At 38.2% G+C, this 16,676-nt stretch overlaps 1 protein-coding gene across 1 annotated transcript in view; it reads left to right on the top strand.

Moving 5' to 3' along the window:
* The window catches only part of fndc3ba (fibronectin type III domain containing 3Ba), a 148,005-nt gene that overhangs the window by 27,960 nt on the left and 103,369 nt on the right, over positions 1 to 16,676 (top strand). The gene's annotated exons all lie outside the window — the stretch shown is intronic.

The raw sequence follows: 16,676 nt of genomic DNA, 5'->3' as shown, positions 1-16,676 counted from the left end.
TTTTGACATGTTAGCCCATGACAGCCTTCATTCTTTCCCTCAAGCTGAGCATTAAAGTTCAGCATGACCTGAAAAAAGGTAAGTCGATGCTTAAAGAGATGTTGTTGCCATGAGAAATGGCTGTTTCCATGGCGTCGCTGCTTGGTTCTGTGAAAACATCAGTTGTGAACCGGATTGCCTGAGGTGTATGTGCTATGGAGGGTATTGCCGGGGAAATCCTTTCAGCATAAACATGAATAAAAATACACAGGCTCCTATGGAAGCATCCTACCTATAAAGACAAACCTATGCATTATGACAGTACAGCAACAACTAGGTCCTAGAATACTATTTCTCTTATTACCTTGGAACTTGGCGGTTTATTATTTAGGTCTGCATGGTGAGGTCTGTAGTTATTCCTGTGTGTCTAGCGGTCTCTAGATAGATATAGTGAAAGACTGACATTTTATATTTGTTGGCAAACATCTCACTGCCTGTGTTGTTATTATGATTGAGTGAGCTGTTGTCATACAGCCATGACGGAGTGTGACTTTGGGCTCCAAAATGGGCAAACTCAATATTTTTCATCAGATTAGATCTCGGTTCATCTTTCAATATCACCCTCGGTCCAATATAAACTTAAACGCGCTCTTTTTCAGACTGTCCTCAGTTGAATTTAAAAATGTTTGTTTCAAAAAGGATGGAGCCTTTGGAAAGGTTACTTTGAACCGTAACAGGCCAAAGGCATAATTCCTGAGATCCAGAACACCCAAACACAGCGCAGCTGGAAGCTGAACCTCTCAGTACATCTTCTACTCATTCCAGTTCAAATTATAGGGCCTTTTTCTCCCATTATGCAGATTTCAACCCAAGCAGACTATTAGAGGGAACGCTACACTCTCTCCTGCTTTTATTTATGAAGAGTTTCATGGTTGAAGAGATGATATGAATCATCTGCATGGTTGCTTTTCATCTTTTTCTGTTTATAAAAGAACTCTCGTTTGCATTTAAACCCCTTCGTTTACAAGACTTCACTGTCTGACTTTTTAATTTTCTCTTTGATGCACTTAATTTTAATAAGAAGAAACGTTGGTCAAATGTTGAGCAGGTATGGGCATGAATGATCATATTTTGTCAAATGAACTATGGAAGTACTATGGTACAGTGAAGCCCGTTATACTTTCCGCGTCCGCGAGTCTGCTAGTGTCTGCTATGGTTCGTGTGATGTAAAAATCGTCATCAAAGAGGCTCTTAGCGGATGACAGTGTGCCTACCATTTTTTTATGATCGCTTGGACAAGTGAGCATGGTCATTAGGCTTCAAAAGCACAATTGCACATGTGCAGGCAGTGTGAAGAAGCCCATTGCTTCTCGACTCTGTGCAATCAGTCAATAAAAGAATATAAAGACAGCCAGATGTGCAATAATTCTGGACAATTGTTTGTTCACAAGCTTGTAGCTGAGCGGACAGCGGACTCGTGGATGTGGAAAGCATAATTGCAAGTAGTCCATGTCCGCGCTGTCCATGTCCACGACACGTCCGGATTGTACACGCTGAAAGTATAACAGATGCTTGAGAGTAAAACTAGCACCATAGGTATTTTGATATATGAAGTGTATATTAATATGAAAATGTATGGGTTAAAAAAATATATTGTATATAATATATAATATAAAACTAAAACTTTTTTAATGTTTACCATCCAGAACTCTATCTTTCTGGACCATCAAGTGTAGCATGGCATTCATCAGTGAATAAAACTGTTTGGAAATTAGTCTTCATATAGATCTGAGCCCATTGCAAATGTTTCTTTTTTTGAGTTTTGGTTAGGGGTGGACAAAATGAATCCATGTATTGGCAGGTCCAATCTTATTCCTACCTCTAGCTGGTGCAGTTTCAATATAACAGCAGTATTAGCATGCTACTTTTTTTTTTATAAATGTGAAGCTTTGTCTCGGTCTTCCATCTTTCCTGTCGCTTTGCAGCATCAGCGTTCCTCTCAGTTCTGCCTTCTGTCTTCTCTCCCTGTGGCTGCTTCTGCCTGCAGGAGCCAGACAGCTACTGAGGATCTTATTAATTGCCTCTGTGTGTCTGAAAGTGTAATTGGCATTCTCTGAGGCTGTGGGTCCGACCTGGCTTTGTGCAGTCTGTGATTAAACAGAGCTAATAAGCAGATATCAGACAGCTCTAGCAAACGCTCATATCTGCAGCCAGCTGGGCGCATACCTACAGGTAGAGCTCATGTCTCCCTGTGGCTCATTTTATTTTTTCACCCTTCTGGTTTATGTCTGTCCTCATTTTCCTCTCCTTTGGATGCACACTGTTGGATTATTGGTTGATAGTGTACAGTGTCGGGTTCTCAATCTATTCAGACCTCTTTGTGGTGTGTTGTTCAGATGCTCTGGTTTTCTTGTAAGCTGGGTTTGGGTCTTATCTTGCGGGCAGTTTAAATGAAGAATAGAGACACGGTACTGGAAATAAGAGGCCATTTTGGCTCTGTTTACCATAGTGCTGAAACTAACAAAACAACCCAAGTTTCCGTGCCTACAACCCTCTCAAGTTTCTGCTCTGCGTGTTAAGATTTGCCCTAATCTGAGTCTGTACTGGCTGTAGCCACCACAACCACATCACAAGAGCTGTTTTAAAACTCCTAAGTGTCGAATAAGATTCCCTAATTAAGATCGTTCTGTTTTCTCCACATGAACTGTAAAAGTTGTATTGTGGAAGTTATATATGTGTATTATACTTATACTAGGGTTGTGGATCTTTTAGTTAAAACTAAATTAAATTAAATTAAATTAAAACTATACAATTAAAGTTAGTGTCTTGTTGTTTTGGAGTGAGTCCACTGACTTTCATTGTGGGAAAAAAATGGTTAAACAGTCTTCGATATATTTTGTCTTGTGTTCTGCTGTAGAAAGTTATTCAGTTTTTGAACGACATTAAAGGTGAGCAAATGTAAATCTTTTTAAAAGAAAAATGGCCAATGCACTGAATACAGAATATACAGTGCACTTAATATGTATTTTTCCCATATGTTTATATTATGTCAAATGTACAAAGGCAGTTTTAGGCAGAGGAGTCTTCTCCTGCCTGTGAACAGAATGAGCATCTGTAGCTCTGCCTATTACAGCATGGTTGAATCATCCTGTTTCTGAATTGCTTTTCAACAAGCATGCAGAGCATGAGGGAATGACAGACATTGTTCATTATTTCCTCATCTCACCCACACCCTTGAGAGAATCTCGGTCAGACCCAATGACAGAACATGCTTTTTGATGAGCTTTTTTGGCCTGTTAGCATCACTGACTCCCAGCAGTTGGTTGCAGAAAACTCTTTTAGTTAAGAAAAATCTTAGTGATGAATCACTTATAAATAAGGGTTTTCATAGCTTGTGGGGTTTGTTGCAGCTGGCCCAGAGTCCTAGCACAGCACACTGCTTTCACTGACCAGAGTTTCTTCAGGAAAATCACTGGTTTATATAAAAACTTATTGGTAAGTGAATGAAATGTAAATGAATTTTGTCAGAACGTGGTGTAATTTATTACACTTGATGAAAGATCCATAGTTGCAACTTGAGTTAAAACATGGCTATTGATCCCACTTGTATATTTTGCTTTATGAGTTTTCAAGTTTATCTGTAACTAGAGATGCACCGGTTGACCGGAAATAAATTGTAACCGGCCAGTTTTTGGTCTTTTTCGGCCGATTTTTCCTGGAAGTGTATGGAATTACATTTGTTTCAATAATAATGAACGAAACTTTATAAAACTGAACGGAATTTTTTCAGAAACTATCAAAAATATGCCATCACAAAAGAAGAAAAACACTATGAAAATGAAAAAAATGAACTCAGTCGCACAAATTTAACAGGCTCTTCAAATATGCTTCATTCTTTGTTAATGTTTTTCAAAGATTCGTTTTCGCTAATCGTGGATTCTGAATTCATTTTGCCAGGCTTCTCAGCACATATGAAAAACATTATATTTGGGTATTATGACTCTGACCCCACAAACGAAAATAACAGTTTTGTTATTAATTTAAAAAAAATTCCTAAACAAATTTCACATTCACAAATGCAAATTCTCCAACTGTAAACCTGTCTTCTCTGTTTTCCTAAAAGAAATGGAAAACTATTGATCTCCTTGTTTAATTTTGTTTAGATTTTGGCCCTCTTTTTATTCTTTTTTTTGTTTTTTGGTGGATATTATGTGATGTATGTTTATACCTTTGTATGTTTTTGTTCTCTGCATTTATAAACATAGAAAAAGAAAAAAAAAGCTCTCGCAGTGATTTGTATGCAATACGTCGTGCCTTGTGTTACTAAATATATAAATAATATCTGACCTTCGATCGTCTCAGTCTGTAAAGATGAGCTTTCAGGAGACAGAGACACGGAGCGGCGTCATCTTCCTCCTCCGCTTGTCCTTCAGGCAGCTTGAAGTAAGCTTGTGAGCTCATCTTTACAGACTGAGACGATAGAAGGTCAAAAATTATTTACATATTTAGTAGTACAAATTACAATCACGAGAGCTTTCCAATATGTGCGCCACTGAGTGACGTCTGTACTTTCCGGTCAGAGAGCACCTGTCCATCAAAAGCTGACTATCCAATCAGAGTAGATCACTGTTAACCCCGCCCCCACGAGTGGTTTGTGTCAAAATACCAAACAAAAAACTGCGAAACGTAAGCGAAATCTGTGGCAATGAATTCAGAATCCACGATTAGTGAAAACAAATCTTTGAAAAACATTAACAAAGAATGAAGCATATTTGAAGAGCCTGTTAAATTTGTGCGACTGAGTTCATTTTTTTCGTTTTCATAGTTTTTTTCTTTTTTTGTAATGGCATATTTTTGATAGTTTCTGAAAAAGTTACGTTCAGTTTTATAAAGTTTCATTCATTATTATTGAAACAAATGTAATTCCATAGAAGTGCGCCCGCGTCCACAGAATATATTGTAATCATTCGCTATCATGTCATTTGTGTGGAATTTCGAAATCTGTGCGCAGGACATGGGCAGCCGTTCAGCAAGTGCAGAGATGCACCTCTGAGGCACAGATAGCAGGAAGCGAACAGCCGTTGGTGTACTGCTGCACAAAATAAGAGCCTTTCCTGTGCTCCCTGAGCTGCGCGAGTGTACTGTACCTGTGAATACCTTATTGAATGTGTGTTGTTTGTGTTATTTGGATTGTAGAACTATGCAGTTGTTGCCTTTAATTTCACATGGTTACAGTAAATCTTTTCATTTAAGGCCAGTTCTATGTAGTTTCAACCCAATTCAAAAACAAAAGCTAAATGCTGATGTCTGTATCATCCATGTTTGTATTAAATGTAGGCTACTTACTGTGCAGATACTGCCGTTAATTTCAGATGGTTACGGTTATTGTTTTCAATGGCCAACAGCCAGTTTGGCCTATTAAATAACAAATAAACATCTTGTTTATGCATACTTTCCTTCTTTCTTGTTTGTTGCTTAAAAAAAAAAAATGAAATCAAATTTTTTGCTTGTAAAAAAAAAAATCAGTATCGGAAACGGCCATGATCGGTGCATTCCTATCTGTAACTAAACATCAGAGAAAAATATGATTACCTAATTTGTGGTACACATTTGATGACTAAATTTGTGGTATGTCCTGGCAGGATCTTGTTCTTTCACCACTTCCTTGATCTTTGCCATGTCATTTTGGTGGTTTTTTTTTTGCAAACCTTAGCTTTAGCCCATCCTTACTCAAGAGTCACCATAATCGAGTCATCTGAGAACTTATACAAGTGGCATAACTTTGTGGGTGTCTGTCAGCCAACTCCTGGCAAAGGAGAAGTCCTGTAGTTCATAACGTAGAGTCTGCTTTTCTGAGAAAAGTTGGATGGTGGGAGTTGTTTCCAGAAAAAGATGCTTGAACTACATTTGAGTGCAAAGCTATAACTTGTCCAAAAGGAGAGGCGTAACACAGGGGTCACAAGAATGTATCAATCACACCTGCATACCTACTGAATTAATTTCCTCAACTATCGAGAAGCAAGTTCCTCCTCAAATTCACCAATACAGATTCTGAAAGTACAGGAACTTAGACGCAGTGTCTGAGTTTCAAAAGGGTCAAGGCGATAACAGTTTGTGGTGCGCTGTCTGTCTGACCCGTTCCCATTTGTTCTCTCTTTTGTTCCTTTTTTGTGTCCATCTAGACTGCGGAAACTGGCTGACATGTGACAGGAGGTACTGGACAAGAGTGAGAGAGACAGGCAGACAGAGACTGGCTGTACTGCTCGCCTCACTACCCAGACTGCCCAAGATTTAATTAGTCTGTGTGATATTTATGCATAAATAAAAGTGGGAGCTGCCATATTTTCTCAGTCTTGCAGCCCACAAATCTTTTGCCTTGTTACAGCCTCCCTAAGGCCACAGACAGCTGAGTTGCATAAAACCTTGAAACTCGAAAGTTGCATAGGACGTCTTTGTCACCTGTGGTGTGTTCCTGAAGCTCCAAACCACAGCATAGCTGCAGAACATTGCGTTCCATTGATGCCATCTGGTGCTTTCTCCATTTGTCTTGATGTCTGTGCTTGTGTCATGCTGTGGGAAAGGAATGTTGTGGATGTGGCTAGCCCACATCTCATGGCATGTGATGAGGGTGTTAGTGAGTTGTTATTATCCTGAGACAACATTTGGATGCATCGTCTTGGCAAAATGCATGGTACATGAATTAAGTTTGGAAGTTGTTCAAGAAAGAATCTAACTATTTTATTGAACTCCTGATAAGTTGTGTTAGTGTGGTTGTGCAATCATGACCCACAGCTGGCCCTTCCCGCCAGGCTGACAGGAAACAGGAAAGTCAGTGTGTGCATGACTAATTTTATTTATTTATTTATTTATTTTTATGCCGTGCAAAATCTGGACTGAGGCGCTATGGCAAATCACCCACCATGTAAATTGGCTGAGGGGACTGTGTGCGTGCCTATGTACAGTATGCTTGTACTATACTTCCCTTATTGTCCTGCACAGTGTTAAATATTGCAAGTGAGCAGGCTGTAGAACAGGAAGTGGCTCAGTGTGTTTTGTTCTCAATGGGAGACAGTGATATTCATCTCCGGTTAGTCAAAGCACGGCCCGTCATTCAAAAATCCCCTGTGCCTTCATTCAGAAATGCCTTTTCTTTTTTATTTCCCAAGACCTGTGCAGTTCAACACAAAATCTGGAGAACTAGTCTTTGCACTACAGGGAAAAAAAGCCATAGGTAGACACAGCAAAACACAACAGTCCAGTGAAGCCCTTAGCAACAGGGCTAAGCTGTTACACACACCTTTATGAGGACTCTTTTTGAATGTTTTTCAGATTTTATTGATTAATTAAAATGTAATGTTTTGCCACAATAAAATTTTTTAGAAATTGAGGAATCATGATTTTGAATAGAAATATTACCAAATGTTAGAATTAGATGCTTTGACAATATGCCAATGATAACAGTAAACAGAAAACGACCCAAACACATGTCGGCACACATGATTAACAGCTCACGTGTAACGCACTCATATCGCTAGGCGCCATTCACACAGAATGAGCTTTTGTGTTGACAAAGATGCGACTTGGGGTGTTGAATAGGAAAAACATTCAAGAAGATGGGAGTGAACTTCTTTTAACTTGAGCGCTGCATTTTTAGAATGCCGTTTCATGCATGAGACGCTGCAAGAACAGACGCAAGCGCAACAGTCAACCATGTCCATGTTTACATAGAAAAACTATGTAAAAGCATTAAAAAAACAAAACAAAACCTGGAACTACTACTGTGTCTGATATTTCATGTTTGCGTCATGGTGACAGGCTGAAAGCTGCTGTTGTTTTTACAGAACATTTATAATTAATAATAGTCAACTGGTGTTATACCTTCCGTCATTTTGAATTTGAGATTTTTCAAAGCATTTTCCTCGTATTATTTCTGAACTTATAATATGTTTAAGACAAGTTTGTATAAGATGGAGTTGTAATTCATGCATCTTTTCTGCAAAGATACTTAAGTTATTTTTTTAAACATTTACATTATTTCGGCAACTTCATGTGTGGTTCCATGTAGTGGAATATAATTTTCTTTAACTAGAGGGTTAATAAAGGAAAAAGTTACTTGAATCACGTTATAGTTATATTTTCAAGTTAAAAAAACTTCCAATCCAAGGTTTAAAAAAAAAAAAAAAAAATCAAGATTTACATTTTTTGCCATATTGCCCAGCCCTAGGAGGAAGAAATAGTGTAGCATTCCAAACAAGGAAAAAATGAAAACATTTATATCCTGCTTGTGGCTAAGTACCAATAGTAGAGCCCGACCGATATTAACTCGAAAAGAGCCGATTTAGAAGACGATATTTTGATTTTAAAAATAATCTGGATATTAGACCCATTTCCTATAAACTGCACTTACACAACATTCAATAGCAAAATATCTGCCTGTTCTATGTATGTGGGCTGTACAAACCATTTCCAGATTGGACTATGTTAAAAAAAAGCCTTAGATTACAGTCTCAATGACTAAACAATTGCACATCAAAAGTATATATTTTTTAATGATCAAAAAACAGTCTGGTTTTAAACATTTAACACTTTTACTTTCTTCCAGTTGAAGCTGGTTTTAACAGTCTGTGTGTGTACTGTAAATAAATTATAATACTAAAGTTAAAGTATTTGCAGAAGTAGTCCCACACTTTGCTGCTACAGCATTCACCTTTTTCAGCCATCTGTAGGCAGAAAGAGAGACAGAGAAAGAATAAGCATGTGTATTAATAATATCACCATGCACATTACTCATGTCATCATTAGAATTATAATAATAATAAACTGGGATCTCCTACATAGGCAAAAATTAGAAATATATATAATTTTTTATTTGTCAAGCAATAGGTATTACCTACTTATATTTAACAATATTATTTCAACATTTTCCTGTTATGTCTGTAAAGCTGCTTTGAAACAATATGTAAAAAAAAAAAAAAAAAAAAGCGCTTGTTCAGCTCACATTTATTTACATGTCCCCTCTGGTTTAATCATTTCTGACGCACCTACTGTAGTTACTGTAACTACACTATGTTTGCTCTCACAGAACATCGTCTTGCCTACTATTACCGGAAGATTACGGAATCAATTCGAAGTTGAATGGTTAACGTTAGTGTCATGAACACACCGCTGTCAATTTTGAGAAGAACCACCTTCAAACCAGAGCCGTTGAAAAACAGAGTTGCGACACTCCCATAGACTGCCATAGGAACTTTGGAATGCGGAAGTAACGCGTGTCGTGGAGCAGCCAATAGTTCCAAACACTGATAGTTCCAGCGCTGAACTCCACACATTTTCAATGTTTCTGAAGTACGCTCGCTGGTAAATTGATGAAATCACTGTATTTTCGACATTTGAACGCATTAGCGGACCTCTCATGAATCTATATAATAGTTGTATTTCATGTGGCCAGCTTTATTAATGTTTATTGGAGCCTGAGGTAGGTAGACTCTTAATCGCTGCTTAAGTAACAAACACTTAACTAATATTAGCTACCATAATCTGATGATGGGCTACAGTTACCTCTAATTTTCTTCAAGTTCGTTGGCATACAACGTTTATCGTCGGTTATTAGATTTGTTGTTAAAGTGATTATCACTTGTTTGCGACCGTATTAATACACCTGATTACAATTCACTTTAGCTAGTTTAACTAGAATTTTTGTTTTTTATTTATTTTTACTAGCTCAACTAGATAACATAGCTAACTTGTATATTGCAAGGTTGTTCTTTGGTTTATTTAGTCATTAAAGTTACACAGACCGTTTGTCAGACAGTGCATTGTGATGATAGGATATGTAGCATAAATGTGGATGATCCCAGCAAATTAAAAGTATAATTGCAAAAAGAAAGATTATTAATCTATTTTTAAATTGAAGAGGCTGACGTGTGAAACCATTTGAGACTGACTTTTCACCAAAAAACTGAAGTCACGATTTTAATAGTTATTTAGAATAGGTACAGTGAAGAATTTCAGCTGCATAACTCATGTTCATGGCTCTTAAAATTTTTTATGAAAGAAGCACATGTACACTGCTGCTCTGGTAACACATTGAACTTTAATCTAACAGTCCCGTTTGTGCAATGGAATGTATACACATGAAAGCAGAATAAATCTTTGTAAATATAAATTCAAGTAACAATTGCATTACTTACAGCTTCCTCGTTGGAAGTCAAGCGAGTCTCTTTGAAGACCGAACATTCAAGGAAAATGTATCTACCCTCTCACAGGATGTAATGTTTAATTAAATGTTTTGTTGAATGCAATTGGTTGCCTTGTATATTTTTCACTGTTGACATTTTTTCTTGACTTAAACTGAGCAGCTTCTGGCATTCATTGATATTCACTTGTTGTGCATGTGTATATATTTATGTGAATGTGTCTTAACATAACTTTAGGATGTTAGTAATTATGACCATAGAAGCACAAGAAAAATATATAAAGCACATACTGTAAATTATTATACCTTATCGGAGCAGTCCCCTTTTCCCTTCAAAATTAAACACACACAAAAATTAATTCAATTTTATTGGCATAAACGTTATAAGAACATTTCCAAAGCATCAAAATAAAATTTTAAATACACACAATATATACAGTAATATTAACATTAACAGAACTGGGTGAGGAACAGCCAAACTCAGCAAAAAAAAAAAAACATATACCACAGCAAGACGCAGCAACAAGACACAAGACGGATGCGCTGCTTCAGATGTGCTGCCCAAGCTCTGTTGAAGAAGCACAAAGAAATTGAGGACTGGTCAGCAGTGCCACCCAAAGAAACTTACTGCAGCAGATGAAAGGCACATCATGCTTACCTGCCCTGCAATTAGAAGATGTCCAGCAGTACCATCAGCTCAGAGCTGCAGAAAACTGTGGGACCCTAGTACATCCATCTATCGTCTGGAGAAGTCTGGTCCGAAGTGGCTGGCCAATTCCTAAGAAGCAGGTTTTAAGACAACTTTGATTCACTTTTTTGATCCATTTCTAATTTTGACTACTCTATATTATATATACATTTATTTAATAATATATATATATATGTATGTGTGTGTGTGTATAATAAACACATTACATATAGTGTTTATCTGTGTGTGTGTGTGTGTGTGTGTGTATATATATAATTTATATACATGCGTGTATATGTGTACACACAAACTCATTATATGTAAAGTATGTGTGTTTATGTACATATGTCTATATGCATGTGTGGGTGTGTGTATATATATATATATATATATATATATATATCATTTGAAATGAATCTAAAGTTGTCCTAAAACCTTCTTATTAGGACAAATTAGTTCTTAGGATAACTTTTTTTTGGTATGTGTATATATTATTAGTATACAGACATACTGTAGGTTAATATTAACAGTACACTTATGTTTCGGGAAGGTTTAGCCTAGGTTTTAGGGAAGGATGAAGGAGTTAACCATACTGAAATGAATCCCGTTAACGGTAATGTTATGGATCGTATTTAGGAAAAGAGAACACACTTTAAGTATAGTAAACATAGTAATCAGTTCATACGCGTTAATATTTGCCCGGAAAATTCTGTAATATAGTCGTTGCCGCCCGATCTTCCCTCCAAAATTAAACACAAAAACTGATTAATGCCGTGTTTCCGCCACTCCACAGAAAAAAATGCTATTATATGTATGCAATGCAAGTGTCAACGTAATAATCAATACATATGCGTCAATATTTACCTATAATTGCTGCAAATATAGTTGAAGCTTGTCTGTCCCGCTTAAAACCATTCAAACTGGTTGACAGCGCGGAGTTGTTTGGAACTATTGAGAGCTACATGAACCACGTGACAGCGTGGCGGCGAGATCAAAGAGTGTCGCAACTCTCATATTTAACGGCTCTGCTTCAAACAAGTTAATAGCAAGCATTTAAGGAGCTGCTAAAAAGGAAGCTATTAGCGTTAGAGTAACGTAACCAGCCTGAATTCACCAAATTGTTCTCTGGACCTGAGGGTAGCCTCTTCTTCCTTGCTTCTCTCTTAATTCTCATCAGCAGGACTAGCGCTATCGCTCGCTTCTTACAACGGGACAGATACATGTTTGCTGCTGACCGAAAGGTGGAGGAACAGACTATGAAAGAGCTCCCGCTAAACGTTTTTAAAACTCCGCCTACGCCATAGCGCAGCGCAGCGCAAATCGCGTTGTATCTGAAGGGCAACGCTGAACCCAGCGGCAAGCGCCGTGCATACCGCGTCCTGTGTGAAAGGCCCAATTACGCGGTCATTATGTGGGAAACACACCGCAATAGAATAAGAATAAGTTAAACGCTAAAGTTATAGTTTGACCTCCTATTAACGTTCGCGCTCTTCCACTGATAAACATGGTATTAGCTTTGTGGCTAATCTAATATAGCAATGCATTAGCGGCTGTAAGTGATGTTACAGAATATTTAGAAGTGATAATGATAGGACCGTTAGCTAGAACTACCACACAGTTTTTATATACAGGGTATGAACTAAATCTACAATCATTTCACATGACGAACGACAGACTCGCCGTCAAAACAGTAAGTTACATCTCCGTGGCTTGGCTAATCGCTTTCTTCTGTAGTGAATTTCTGGCGCTGTTGTTAACTCTGGAGCTGCAGAGCTCCCTCTGGTGGGCACACTATGCAACACTCATAACATGAGTGAAGCATGATACTCTGTTTCTCATGTTTCATCGGCCGTTTTAAATGCCGATGCCGATTTAAATGCAATTAGCTTATATCGGCCGATATATCGGTCGGGCTCTAACCAATAGTACTGATAATAATCTTCATCAGTATAAATTATGTATTTTTCAGGCTCACCCAGCAAGTTGTTTCATTGTCTCTGAAAATGTTGATCCCTGCAAGATTCAAGTGGGGTTATCCTGAGTTACCCGACATTGTAAGCGTGAAATCTCATGCTATGATCTCCCAAGGCATACTCAGCCTGTTGTCATCTACCTTTAATCTAAATGCCAGCAGTTGTGTGCTATGAAAGCTGCGGAGGAAGCAGATTAAACAAACCTACATGCTTATGGATTCAGTCAACCCTTGTTTATCAAGTTTATTAGGGTTTGTTGGTACTCCGGGTTTGACCAGCTGGTTTGATTCATTTATTTAAAGGTGTGTGTGTGTTTTTTACACAATTGAGAGAAAGAAGGTGGAGGAAGAGCAGTAGAAGGAGAAAAGGACAAGTGAAAGGATAATTGGGCCCACCAGTCCCCTAAAATAACAGTTTACTTTCCTTGCGGTGCTGTGCCTTAAGCCAAATGCATGAGCTGTGCGAGTTTGCATGTGTGTCATTGCATGCAAGCATGTGTGGAAGACTGTGCAAGAAAGTGAGTGCCGCAAACAGAGCTGCTTTTTGTTTTTCAAATTGTGGAGGGAAATTACTGTGAATTTTATTTTTATTTTTGGACTTACAATGGTTGGCCTCTAGGTATGTGAAGAACAGTGCTAAGGTTAAGGTCAGATGTCATTTGCTGAATGGAAAAGTTTCACAGACACAGGATTCTGGGTTTATAGCTCAGCTGGGCCTTTTTGGCCCCGGCTGGCAGATGAGGTGACACCTCAGTGAATAATCATCTTTTACGTCCTCTGTTAGATTCTAGAGGCAGTCCTCAGTTTTCGCTTCCAGCAGCAAGCCTTGCCCCTTCACACAAGGCTGTCTCTCATCCCACCACTTCCCTCACCCTCGATGAACAAGCGGCCGATTGTTGCGGCCTATCCTTGAAGGAATTTTTCAATTTAACATTTTTATCGTCTTTTGGAATCGACACCTTATTAATCAGAAATTCTTTCAAAGAAGAGGAAACCTCAAGGATTTTACTGGCAGAACACATTCCAGGAACACAACTGCAAACACAGCAGCTGGAAAACAAAACAAGATATCTACAAAGTGTGAGACCTATTAGGCCAGCATTTCTGTAAACGCTATTAAGCCATCACAACCCATATCCATCTCATTGTAAGTTTCAACTGTAAGTTGTACAAATCCTAAAATAACTGCAGGCTTCAGTTTCAATGGAAATCCTAATTATAGCTTTTGGTGGGTATGAGGCCGAGGCTTAGCATAGGCCCCATTAGCTGCTAAAGCAGGAGGGATCCAGGCATCAAAACAGCTCAGCATGGGCCGCTCAACTGAACTAATCTCAGCCTAACCACCCAGCACTTTAACCTGTCGCCTGAAACCACGATTTCATCAGGACCACTCTTCACAGCCAACATCTGACTGAATTAACTCCGATTGCCCTTATTTAGACTTTTAAACCCATTTCTCTCTTTTTGCTATCTCTTTCTTTTGTTTTCCATCCATCTCTCTCTCTCTCAGAGTCTTCCCCTCAGCTCTCTGGGACTGTGGCTTGGCGGCTCTTGAAAGGTCATTAATTATTTCTGGTTAGCTGAAGGGTTTCGTCTCTGTGTGTGGCCATTTGTTGGACTGTCTGTCTGTCTCTCTCTCTTTCTTCCTCTATTTCATGTGCGATGGTGTAATTCACCGTGATTCTGTCTGTTTATAGTTCTGACACATTCAGAAGCCAACTTTCCAACTGTCCATATATTCTAGCCTGCTGTCTTAGACCATTTGTTACAGCTCAGTCACTAGTGAGGGATTCTGGACTATATACTGTACATGCTCTTGTAGTGTCATCAGCCAATCAGTGTCTTCAGAACGTTGTGTAGTAAAGACAAGATTTGACAAGGTACGACTGGGTCTCTGGTCAGTACTGGTAGTCCTCACCATGCTAGGATACCAGATAAAAGATGGTTTATTCCAGGCTGATCTTCCTGCATTTCCAATCCAGAGCCATATTCTGTTTTCTCATCACTGCAGTTAGAGACGGCATCATCAGGAAAAGCTCTGATCGTGACTGGGCCTAAAGGAGGTCACCATCTGGTTAATCGGTTTACTCTTGTTCTACCATGTCAGTCTCACCTGATGCATTGCATAAATATCGAGCACGAGGAGTGGGCAAAAGGTAATGAAGGATGAATGGAAAGTCAAACAGAATGGAGAGAAGAATGGTGATACAATGGGAGAGTTGATGGCCCTCATTATTGCAGAGAAGGAATCAGTTTTTTTGCTGTCCTGATGTCCACAAACATTTATAGTATCTTCAGCTGGGTTTGCACCTCTCTTTTTTAAAGTAAACCAACTGCTGCCAAATAACTTGCAGATTTATGTCTCTGCTTATGTAAATCACACAAAACTAACAATTTAACATCAGTGGAAAGAACAGAATTTAGGGTAAAATGGGACATGATGTGGTCTCTGTTTTCCAAAGGACATTTTATTGGTTTTTGCTGAGGCTAGGGATTGCTAGGGCTTTGGTGTCTTTATTTTTAAGATATGTAGACACTACTATTCCTATACTATAAACATTTTCAGTTGGTTTTCTCACCAAGGCTGCATTTTTTATTATCAAAAATACAGTGAAATGTTGTAGAACATTTTTTGCAGTTTCAAATAACTTTTTATTTTATTTTAATATATTTAAAAATACAATTTCATCTTGTATTGGCAAAGCTGAATTTTCAGCAGCCATTACTCCAGTCGTCTGTGTCACATGATCCTTTAGAAATTATAGCGCTTCTTTCAGATATGGTGATGTCACAATGTTGCTCATTTAAATAACCGCTGCTCTAGAGAAGATGAAGAAGTAGAGTGTTGTCACCATATTGCAGTTATGTTAATGTGCATGATAATTCTGGAACAAGCTCCAAGCAGTTCACCAATCACAACGCACTGGGCCAGCTAACCAATTAGAACACATTTCGAGGGGTTTTATCAAAACAGGTACTAAACAGTGTGTTTGAGACAGACTGGAAGGAGAGATGCTGCAATCGTGTAGGATATGTGAAACATAATGGAACAATCAAGTATGAAACCGCCGCTTTGTATTCTAATACACCCTAAAAACTAAATAAAGACTTTGTAAAACTGAGATCTATTTTTTATTTTATTCTTTGATGAATAGAAAGCCCAAAATAACCGCATTTGTTTGAAATATTAACCTCTTGTAATGTTACAAAAATCCTTAATGAAAGGGCCTTCTTGCTGAATAAAAGTATGCATTACGTTAAGTACGTAAAATCTGTATGACTTTCTTTCTTATATGGAACACAGATGATGGTGTTTTGAAAATGTTTTAACTATTTTTGTCTATTTTTTTGTTCATACAGTATAAGTCAGTACAGTCCAAAACAACATTGGACGTCATTGACCTTTATTGTGTGGACCCCCCCCCCAAAAAAAATTATTAGATCATTTTCTGTGTTCAAGAAAAGAAAGTAAGTCTTAAAGGCTGAGAATATGATAAAATTCTATCTTTATTTTTTGGGGGTGAACTATTCAACAACTTTCTTTTTCTCTCTCTCTCTGCATTCTGGTGCTGTGGGCTCTGCCACATGTTATGCCTCTCTTACAGTGGTGGTACTGTTTACATGCGTGTTTGTTACAAATGGCTAGCCTTGTATCCACAATGAAGAAATTGTGTCTTTTCCTCTACTTCACCCTTCATTGATGACTTTATCACCTTTTCATTCCCCAAACTCTTTCCTCTCTCCTCCATTAGACCACAGTCACGCAGCACTAAACTGACAGATCATTACCAGCATTGTTTGTGGTGAAATTCACTCGAGCGCCCTACATGTTTCAAAACTCC

Source organism: Carassius carassius, chromosome 20 (genome assembly GCF_963082965.1).
Source record: "Carassius carassius chromosome 20, fCarCar2.1, whole genome shotgun sequence".
NCBI lineage: Eukaryota > Metazoa > Chordata > Actinopteri > Cypriniformes > Cyprinidae > Carassius > Carassius carassius.
Note: the sequence above shows the minus strand (reverse complement) of the source record. Positions and strands in the feature narration are given on the sequence as shown.